Source organism: Schistocerca americana, chromosome 5 (genome assembly GCF_021461395.2).
Source record: "Schistocerca americana isolate TAMUIC-IGC-003095 chromosome 5, iqSchAmer2.1, whole genome shotgun sequence".
Taxonomy (NCBI): Eukaryota; Metazoa; Arthropoda; class Insecta; order Orthoptera; family Acrididae; genus Schistocerca; species Schistocerca americana.
Window position 1 is genome coordinate 625,508,156 of NC_060123.1, and position 11,576 is coordinate 625,519,731.

At 41.4% G+C, this 11,576-nt stretch overlaps 1 long non-coding RNA gene across 1 annotated transcript in view; it reads right to left on the reverse strand.

Moving 5' to 3' along the window:
• Positions 1 to 8,755, reverse strand: part of LOC124615556 — a 140,549-nt gene extending 131,794 nt beyond the window's left edge. Inside the window, exon 1 of the long non-coding RNA XR_006979800.1 lies at positions 8,644 to 8,755. This is a non-coding gene — a long non-coding RNA (uncharacterized LOC124615556). The remainder of the gene's footprint in view (positions 1 to 8,643) is intronic.
• Between the last annotated feature and the right edge of the window lie 2,821 nt (positions 8,756 to 11,576).

Below are 11,576 nucleotides of genomic sequence, written 5' to 3' on the forward strand. Positions count from 1 at the left end.
CGTTTTGAGAGTCGTACCCGAGGAAAAGGAACTTTTTCACGTGGTGACCCCGAAAAGATCGGCAGAAATCTTTGGACGTATATGTTGGTATATGTCATTCGACGTCGGAAAAAAAATGTGAAAATGTGAAATGATTTTCAGATCCAGTTCTGATGACATCACTCTCCACTTCAGAAATAATATCATCAATCTGCTGTCACTAGTACATAATCAGTTCTCTTTGTGAAGGCTTCCCAATATACTGAAATATGTTTGATACAAATCTATATATTTAGAGCATCTGCCGTCACGCCGGCAGCTGGTGGCCGAGCGGTTCGGGCGCTACAGTCTGGAACCGCGCGACCCCAACGGTCGCAGGTTCGAATCCTGCCTCGGGCATGGATGTGTGTGTTGTTCTTAGGTTAGTTAGGTTTAGGTAGTTCTAAGTTCTAGGGGACTTATGACCTCAGTAGTTGAGTCCCATAGTGCTCAGAGCCATTTGAACCATTTGAATCTGCCGTCACAATTTGCGAGCCCTACTGACCGCTGTGTGTATTACGGGGAGAAATTTCATTTTATGCGCATGTTGTAAAAGAAACGTTGCTTTAAGCATTTCCTTCGAAACTCTCATTTTGTGTCGTAATAATGAGTTATTTTCAATTAAAAGTGTGTGTGTGTGTGTGTGTGTGTGTGTGTGTGTGTGTGAGAGAGAGAGAGAGAGAGAGAGAGAGAGAGAGAGAGACGGAGAGAGAGAGTGGTCTGTGTGAAATTGCGAACTAAAAATTTAATTTAAAACGTAAAACAGCAATAAAAAACAAAACACAAATCATTAGAATAATAATAAACTTCTAGGTATTATAACGAGACATGTTGAGAACACTCCAACAGCACATTGCGTACAGCTTATTTTCCAGAAATGGTATTTAGGAAACCAGCTACATTACACATGGATGTATGTGGCGTGAAAGCTTCTTTAACTTACGTGATAAGAAATATTTTCATTTTGCAGAATTAATGGTGGTGTAGTATTTTGCAAAATTTTAGATTATTAGCAAATTGATTTATACAGTTTTATTGAACGTCTGTTACATTTTAACTTCTATATGAAACATTTTTTATACACCATTGTTTCGAAAATATCCCTGAAAATCTATTAAGTCAAATTACCTTTCATACCTTGTTTTACCCGTTAAAAGTGAAATCGAGCAAAAACGAAAAAATATTTATTGCATTACTTTGACCCTTATACATACCTGTCAAGTTCCGGCAACATCTTCACATGTAAGAATGTTCCCTCCTCTGCCAATACCAAGAGTACATCTTAACACCGATTGCCTTAAATTCGTACCCATCAAGAACCACTAGCAAACTTCGTACACTGGAAGGATTCACATTTGGTCGGTAGCGTCTAAACCACCATTTTATTCTTATTCCTATTGGGTTACTGCTTAGTGTGGTAATGGTAAAGGAGTTTACTGTTAGACTGCCTGTAGTATTCAAAAATGGTTCAAATGGCTCTGAGCACTATGGAACTTAACATCTGAGGTCATCAGTCCCCTTGAACTTAGAGCTACCTAAACCTAACAAACCTAAGGACATCACACACATCCATGCCCATTCGAACCTGCGACCGTAGCGGTCGCGTGGTTCCACACTGAAGCGCCTAGAACCGCTCGGCCACCGCGGCCGGCCTCTAGTTTTCTTTGCGTTAAAAGTGGATTCTGGTAAACAATATTTGCGACACAAAAAGTAGCTGCTTCACGCTGAATGTCGGGTTGTCGGCGTCTGCAATTGCTGTACTGGATACGCTCTCTAGCATTAGTCGGCTCCTCACAGAAGCTGATCACCTAAAGCGAGATACGGCGCGACCATACTCGCTGGCTGCTTGCCTTTGTGTTGCAGTAGTGCCCTGTTTTGTTGCTCACTATTGAAACCCGTAGCGTTGAAATGTAAAAAAAAAAAAAAAAAGAAAAAAAAGAAAAGAGGCAAACGGGGCCAGAAATAAGAGAATCCACTAAAAAATTAAGCCGAATACCCTATACAAAAAAATTACGAGTACCCTTTTTAAGATTTTAAGATGCCGGCATCACCCTTTTAAAAAACACCCTTTTTTCATTTTGAAGTTTTGTGGTCCGGTCACTTTTGTATTGAGATTCCTAAGCTAAGGCTAGATAGCCTGCACGTGAATGCGAACTTGCGAGTAGGAAATATGAGAACAGAACAGTAGTAAAGGGCGCGCACAGAGCCATGTAAACGGCGCTCGATCCGTTGGCACATGGAATAAGGCTGATATTGGTAGAAATTAATGGGCAAATGATTAAGACTTTTCTCGCATTCGACACGAATAAGGTTCAAACTTTCGTCGGGCCCTCAATCTATTCACGCAATTTCTTTGAAATGACATTTCCAATTTATTGAGACACCCATTCCACTTTGGAGCTTGAGATCCATCTGTAATTGCCTCGCTATTGACTGCACTCTAAAACACGAATCGTGCCATTTTCGCTTCCTCTTACTGAGTCAGTCTATCCGACAACATTATTACAGAGCCCAAGACAAACAGCTTTGCTGATGTGCCGGGCAGTTAACTGATAATGCGTTCAGATCTGTATCAGTAGCTCTGATGCTACGCTATCGCCGCCGAAAGATAAGCAGTTCTGCGCACCAGCTTCAGTCGTATGCAGTGGAGAGTAAGCAAACAAGACAGATAAGTCGCGTTACAGACAACTGTAATAGTTTATCGGAGTATTAAGAAAACATTAAACGTATATAATCATCGGCGAAGCTATAATAAGGATAAGCCTAAATTTTTCTACCACAAGAGGCGACATTAAGCGGACTGCGAAAGAATATTTGCCAGACCTAAAACAGGTCTTCAGACAGGTCATAGCAGAAAAAAAAAATTAAATAGAAAAAAATTGAAAAAGTAATTTAATATGGGAAATAAAGACAACGAACAATAAGTATGGTTCAGCTAAAGGCTAAGAATCTGTAGGAAGTCGACAGACAAATGTTTCATGAACTAGCGTTTTCTTTATAATGATTACCGTTTTAGTAATTTTTTGTTTGTACGAAACGTACTGGCAGAGAGAGGGTACTTGATGGCCCGAGCAGTAAGATATCGCGTACTAATAGCAAAATCAATTTGTTGTCTGCCCTCGTAATGCCAATTATTAACAGAGGCACAACGCTAAAATTCTGAAACGGAATACCAAAACATGTAGCCGTGAATGTGTTCTCATTAAATCAATTGGAACGAAGGACGGCACGAGTCAAAACTGCATAATCATTGAAGGTCACCAAAAAAGAAGTAATGATAGGACGGGTAGTAACGAACAAGGAGAAAAAATGAAGGACGTCGGAGCTATCAAAGCTTACGTTTCCACTGTCTAACAGGGAAACGCAGAGACAGGAAACCTAAGAGGTACCTACTCTACCTACTCGTTCATCAAGTCACTGTACAGTGCATGATTGAAAATACTTCATAGCATCATTAGCCACTTGCTGTCATGTTCCACGGGTATACGGAGCGTACTGTAATCTCTTATCTTATTCTCATTAAATGTACTCGAGTTGTACAACGGAAATGGTAGAAGTCCTGCGCAGCCCACGGCGACAACCGATTTTCTGAGTTTATTAAACATTACTTAGAGAACAACGAACTCCTCTTTCCTCCGATTTCCATTCTGGTTTGCTGAAAATGTGTTACACGTTTGCGCGCGTTAAACCGCATAATCACGATTACCTAGCGTGCTTATAAATTTACTAGAAGTCTTCTGTCTATTTGATAATAACACCAGATACTGGAGCACAATTAGGGGAATAGATCTTAGAGATTCTTGTATAGGTTTTCCTAATCAAATGCATCCCAGTCTCCCACAATATTCTGAAGAAATCTTATACTCGCTTCTATCCTAAAAATTTAAAAATGTTCCGTGTTTGTACCGTAACATTTCACTTCTTAGTATTTACCCAAAGGAAGTTAGCACTAGCAACGAACAACATGAGTATGCTTTAGTCTATGTTATTATTCTGTCACATATGTTGATAACATTATTGGTCCTATTATATTCCTTGGGTCACCCAACGGCCGCACTTTCTCACAGACTGATTCTTCTCTGAAGCTGCATTAGTGGCTACATGAGAGATCGATTTGAGCGTAAAAAGGGGGGACAGAAGAGAGAATACGCAGATAAAAAAAATCAGATGATCAATCTACCAAATAAAAATTCCAGCACATAGCAGATATTTTGTTATGTAGATTCAAGTAGCACCCGCTAGGGAACTCCTCAGTACTTTAGGGGTATTCTTCAGATGAAATAAGTATTAACAGTCAACTCGGAAGCCTATGCATACAAAACTTTATTTCTTAAATATGTATTATTTTTCTGTCACATATCTTAACACAATCATTATGAATATAGGTCGCTAAATTATCTTAGCCATGAGGTTCTTACAGGTGTAACCCTCATCCTTTTTTCCTTCAGGTACTGATTCCCAAGGAAACTTAAGCATAAACATTACTCCAACAAATGAAGTATACGCTTTTCTTATAGCTGACAGGACTTCCAGTGTCAAGAAGAGCCCCTCTGTTTGCTTCAACAGATCCCAGTATCTATCACAGTTTATACAGGGTGTGTCAGAAATGGTGGTCAATATTCAGGGATATAGCAGGAATGATCATTCGAAACAAAAAGTCAAGTTAACATGGGATCTAAAACGCATACCTTAAGAGCTATGAGCAATTCTTGATCTTCGACACTGTGAAATGCGTCTCTTCTACTGCAAGCTCTTTGCTTTCCATATTTTGGGAAGTGGTAGTATGGACCAAAACAAGAAAAAAATGTCCATTAAACATGTGCTCGAAAATGCATACCTTAAAAGTTATGAGCACTTGTTCATTAGAAGAGTTGTGTTTCAAAATAGCGAAGATGAACAAGTGCTCATAGCTCTTAAGTTATGCGTTTTAGGGCCCGTGTTTACTGGACCTTTTTTTGGTTTTAATCCATACTATCACTTCCTAAAATATGGAAAGCAAAGAGCTTGCAGTGGAAGAGATTTGTTTCACAGTATCGAAGATCAAGAATTGCTCATAGCTCTTAAGGTATGCGCTTTAGACCCCATGTTTACTTGACTTTTTTTTTGTTTCGAATGATTATTCGTGCCATATCCTTGAATATTGACCATCACTTCTGAAACACCCTGTATATCTAAGACTGGAACAATATGATCGAAAAGTAGGTTAATAGTTGGGAAGCGGTTTAGAGGATGAAGGATAACGTCTTAACCAATAAAATTTATACTTACAACATCTGAATTCAGCTTCTGTTTATTACCACATTCTCCTCTCAATGCCTTGTGCCTACTATATAGCGAACTTGGTGGTTGGTTCCATAACGTGCCACTACCTCTTTGCCTTCTTTCACATATTGTCATAACCCTGAATAATGTGTGACTGAAAAATACAGTTCCGCTTGTGTCTTAGATTTCACGGCTTCACAAGGAAACAATCGTAATAAAGTATGTATAGACTTTCCGAACGACGGCATACTGTTCCTTGAATTCCAGAAAAAAATACTGTTATTGGTCTGAAAAGATCACTCCACACCCCACATTACTGCAGAAGCTTGCCGCAAGTTTCTTGACTATATCATATAGTACGTGTGTATTATAACTATTTACGTTAACTTGCGTTCAGTTTGAATATACGGCGCAAATTCTGTAGGAGCGTAAATGCTCGAAAGAAAATAGAGAAGCGGGAACACTTGTTGCGTACTGACTGTATAGGCTCTCGGAAAATCGATAGTTTTGAAAAAAATACGCCGGCACGCCACGCCACGCGCTTTCCTTGCGTTGCGAGAACCTTTTGACGTCACAGTGTTTCCTAAGAACACCAACCCACTCCGGCCACGTACGTTCCTGTTTCTTTACATCCTGTTTGCTCCAACTAGCGACATTAAAATATTACCGTTCTTAACACTCACTTTTTCCAAGCACTTTCTGCTGCTTTGCATGACATTATACCAAGAACTGGCGTCTTCTTTTGGGTAAATAATGTCCAACTACTTGTGTAGATCACTAGCGTAGTTTATGTACATTCTTAAAATCGACTCCAAGCAGTGCACTAAGTCAAGTTGTGTACGCAAAAGAAGTCAAGCCTGTTGCTTCTCTGGGAGACAGTGATCTTACTGCAAATCTAAAGTGTCATTTCAGGAAACAATGATGGGAACTGTTTACAGAAACTAACCTCCTTGATGGAGTGCAGGTTCAAATATCTTCACCACGTCCTTGCGTTATGGCGATGTTCTCGTCTCCCCACTCGGGATATCTCGTTATTGGATTTGCGATAGAATACAAAGGCGGAATGGGGTAGGAAAGGGGAGTTAGACGTGGAATTTCAGACTTACTGACAGCAGTAGTAAATGTGAATTCATTGACACATGTCATTCACAAGAGTGGTACTCCAACTCGAACGCGTAAAATGCAACAAAAAAGATTTTCAGATACAAAGATATGTCTCTTCTACCACCCACTGAGGCTGCCTGTGAATTTCAGAATTTTTAACAGTACAAACAATACCACAAGTCTTGCTCATTTTCCACTCTTGCAAATTGGCAAACTGCATTTCACGCTAGATGACAGATAATTCGTGATACGTCTTCTCTCTGTTATCTACAACCAGATTTTTGCACTGAGATACAAGAGATATGTTTACACATGCGTGGCAAAGTACTTGTTAGGATGTCGATGTAGATGATGTGACCATTGAGGCTTTTGATATTCAGCTACTGCTGTGCCGACACACAAAATGATATTTTATGTGCACATGCTTCCCTTGTTAAGCGTGAAAAGTGTTCCATTCCGTTGTGTTCTAATCACTTCACTGAAACTTAACATTTGTTGTTTGTCAACAAACAAGATACTTTAATGATTTACGACAACACAGCAATTTGTATTTTGAGAAATATGACGGAACTGCATGTGTTAACATACAGGGTTTAACGTATAAAAGTGCAGATATTTTTATATGTGATACCTTAATATGTGCATATGTCAGTGTGTTAGTTGTTTTTTGACAAAAACGTTACAAACATTACAGGCGAGTGTTTTCTGCACAGTTACAACTGTACCACTTACTGGACTACGCCTATCAATATAGACTAACCATTTTGTGTCCACACTTCAACACCTGACATGATTCTCAGGGGAGAATACGCATTAATGGCTTGCTCTTGCCATATTTACTTGGAATTACTGGCCAACCTAAAAACATACAACTTGTAATAGCTATAATTACGTGTCTGCAAATGACGTAAATATTGATGTAATGGTGTTCAGTATACCGTCCTCTGTCAACAATAGAAATAGGTGCACTTGCACTTGTTAATTCCTCTATATAATTTCAAGCTAATGTTTATCTTTTTACTGTATTACATCTCATACAGGACTCTTGTGAATCTGCTGGTAACAATTATTGTATGTTACACTATATTATTTCCTTGTCGTCTCTTTCTTATGTAGTCCAGATTCGTTAACCTTCCAACATCGACTGTACCTTAATGCAGAGCGTCACGGATAAATGACTCCGATGGATGGCAAAACGCACACACACACGCATTTAAAAATAATATCCCACGATGCCTCTTCCCTCGTGCCCAAGCACAGACGCATGGAGACAAAATCACGTGCGCAAAAAGTAGACTAAGCAAAAAGACGTATACTACGCATGTGCAGTATCGAGTCCACCCATACCTTGCCTCAATATACAAGCACTCCGCTAGAATCTACTTAATCCCTCGACCTTTGTGCTACGTTTAGTAGGTGAATGGCGACAGAAAACAATAAGGTGGCTAAAGGTAAAATTGTATCTAAATAGTACATGTACTAATCTGCGTGAAATACGGAGCGGCAACGACGTCTTTTCTGAAAATTTCTGGAGGATGTCACAGTAAGATTTTAATTTTCTTCTACCATAACAGAACCTTATCTCTAGCAATATACCGTTTGCGTAATGCTATTTATGCAGCCGTAAGGTTGGCAGTAACATTATATTATCTGTTATCTGAGAACTGGCGACTCATATGCCATTATATTTATTACACTTTTCGAAACAAAGCATTTCAGTGATAATTTCCGAAACTGGGAAAAACTTAAGGTATGTTCTTGGTGGTTACCGGTATGCTCAGGTTAGTTAGCACCCATTAAGTCATTAGTATTTTATTTTATGTAAAAAAAAAGATGTCCACACGACTTCACTCAGCCCAGGATCAACCACAACGGAGGTCGTGTTTTGTTGCCAGCCTCTTCAGATATTCTTTCGCAGCAGTATTATATATGACCTATGTTTGGCTGTAGTCATCTATAGATTTCCCTGTGCTTTGTTTGGAAATACAGACATCTCTGCACATAAATCGCCTTAAAGCATAATCACACTTCACTGCACAACGAAAAACCCGTAAATATCGTCCGCTAAACAGACTCCGACCAAATCCGGGAAGCAAAGCGGTATGACGCCCGCACTCTATTTCGAACAAATCAGACGTGAGTATTTTCGCTGTCCGAAATGTGGAGCGCATACGCAACGGCGAACGGATTTCAGGCAACTTGTGCAAGCTCTGCTGGCGCCGTATACGACGCCACAGCTGGCGGCCTGACTTGACCTACCTCAGTGCTCGGAGTCAAGGAGCGCAGCACGGAGCCCGGAGCACAGCACAGGCCGCTGTCGCTGTCGTCGCCAGTCTGAGTGTCTGACCATGAACTGCCCGGCGCGCAACCCGCGCCTCGCTTTTGTGGGCTGGCGCTGGTGCAGTGTTGCCAGCCTGGCCCCGCGGCCGCACATTATGTCATCCAGCATCAGCGCCTCTGCGCCCGCTGGCTTTTAAATCTCGCGCCGCTGTCCACAGGTCCCGTGGGAATAGCGCGAGCCACTTCACGCACGCACTCGCTAACGCACACGCACGTACCTGTGTAGTCCTCGCATTAGCAGTTCTGTAGAGCTCTGTGGCCGGCGACTAGAGTCATCAACCGCATATCCGGGGATCATCCGCATTATAGCAATTTTCTTTTAATCCGGCTACCTTATTGCCCGACGACATCTATCGTAATTCGTCGATGATCACTATTATATATACGAGGGCTGTTCGGGAAGTAAGGTCCGATGGGATGCGAAATGAAAACCACAGTGAAAATCAAAAACTTTTTATTCGCAAAAATGGTTCTAATGACTCTGAGCACTGTGGGATTTAACATCAGAGGTCATCAGTCTCCTAGACTTAGAACTACTAAAACCTAACCAACCTAACGATATCACACACATCCATGACCGAGGCAGGATTCGAAGCTGCGACCGTAGCAGCAGCGCGGTTCCGCACTGAAGCGCCTAGAACACCTTGGCCACAGCGGTCGGCTATTCGCTACAGTTAACCACACCTTCCAACTACCTCTCTATATAGTTGCCGCCAATTCTCTACGCTGGTCTGCTTTTTGTTGTTTGTGCCAAAATGTTGTCTTCGTCGCCAGCGGTTCGTGTGAGCAGAGATGAACAACGGAAGTAGCCAATTAATGGCTATATTGTGGATGACGCTGCAGGAGTGTCTTCATTGCCCCTGCAGAATGCGGCTGAAAATTGTCTTGAAGAATGAAACGCATGACGTTTATGTTATGTCGGCCGCATAGCTTCAGGCGAAATTGCTCACGAGATCCACTTACTTGGCAAGAGACACTGTTGTTTGAGGCATTTCTACATGACCACTTTGCGCTCTGAACTGAAAAGAGCGTCGTGCAGCATTCGACGGGCACACTAAAGACACTCTCCAACACATCTGTGCAAAGTTCCATCGGATTTTAACAGTGGTTTCCATTTCGTAGCTAATCGGACCTTACTTTCTGAATACACCTCGTATTAATCTCACAAAGTGCAGGGTGTCGTCCACAGCTCGTGGTCGTGCGGTAGCGTTCTCGCTTCCCGCGCCCGGGTTCACGGGTTCGATTCCCGGCGGGGTCAGGGATTTTCTCTGCCTCGTGATGACTGGGTGTTGTGTGATGTCCTTAGGTTAGTTAGGTTTAAGTTGTTCTAAGTTCTAGGGAACTGATGACCATTGATGTTAAGTCCCATAGTGCTCAGAGCCATTTTTTTTGCAGGGTGTCCCACATTAAACCGGCATGCCTCACGTACCAGTTAGTCATCTCTAATCCAATTACTTGTGAAATGGCAACACTGTTACGAAAGTTGGCTACACTGCATTTTATCAGAAAGCTGGGCACAGATCTGCGTTCATGTGTCATTTGTTGTGAGAAGCTCGTATTGTAGGGCTGTTACAGAAATGCGGCAGTTTGCAGTAGAACAACGAATTGATATTGTAGAGTGTTACATAAAGACACGCTCCATCAAGTAATGTAAAGAAACGTTTCAAGTGAAGTATCCTGGTAGGAAAGTCCCCACGACCAGCACTATTCAAGAACTGTATAAGAAATGGAGGGCTGCAGGATATGTTCAGAATATGCAGAGCAATAGGTGGCCAACAGTGAGGAGCGCTGAAACTATGGATAGAATTCTCATGGCCATGAAGAGAAGTCCCCCGCAATTCGGTATGGAAGCTATCGCAGCAGGTTTGTGTGTCTCGTACGCTGTGTCATGGTGCCATCGTGCACAAAAAGATGTGAAATTAGTGCGTCTGTTGTCTGAGTGTGGTGCAAGAGCTGAAATTTGAGGTTCATTATGGTCTCTCTCTCTCTCTCTCTCTCTCTCTCTCTCTCTTGAGTTGTTTAGTAAGTTCCGACTATCCCTGACCCTATGAACCAAAGCACGTCAAATTCCTACTGTCCTGCACTTTCTTCCGTAGACTTTCCAGCTTGAAACACATCGCTGATGTGATGCTGTCGATCCGTCTCATCCTTTGACATCCTCTTCTTCTAGTACCTTCGATCTTCTCCAGTATTACCGATACGACAGAAGACCTGGTTGCCCATTTGTTTGAAGCTCGAGAGATTTTTCTTTAAACACATGGCTGTTTTGTGCATGTTAGGCAATTATTATCATGCAGATGGCAGTTCATCATTAATGTAGGTGGACGATATTTTCAACGACGTCTCTAAAACCGTGTTCATCAGACGATAGTTTAACCACCGTCTCTGGACGTCACTAGCGTCAAAATCTTAATGGACCCCTAAGACATGGAAACGGTACACCTGTGACATTTTTCTCATATATTTTTTTATGTTTCTTTTTACCTCATCTGAACACTCTGAAATTTTGCATACGTATTTTTTTCACCCTTTATATACAGCGATTGGTCAAAAGTAAATAAAAAATAGTGGTAAATAAAAATAACAGCTTCCTAGCCTCTGGCTTAGGCAGGTTAACCTGTCACCGCAACCTGATTTCACTTTTACACTCTTTCATTCCGCCAACTTAAAACTAGATTGACATCTTCCACCCTAACGTATATTTTAGGCTATACTAACGATCAGTCTGTGACCGCAGCGTAGATTCCGCCTTTGAGATGAAAACATTAATAATGTTGTAACAAAGGTAGTACAAAAGTGTTGCGTATATCAATAACAGAAATGTCCCTCAGTGGCAGAAGTAGAAAATAAAC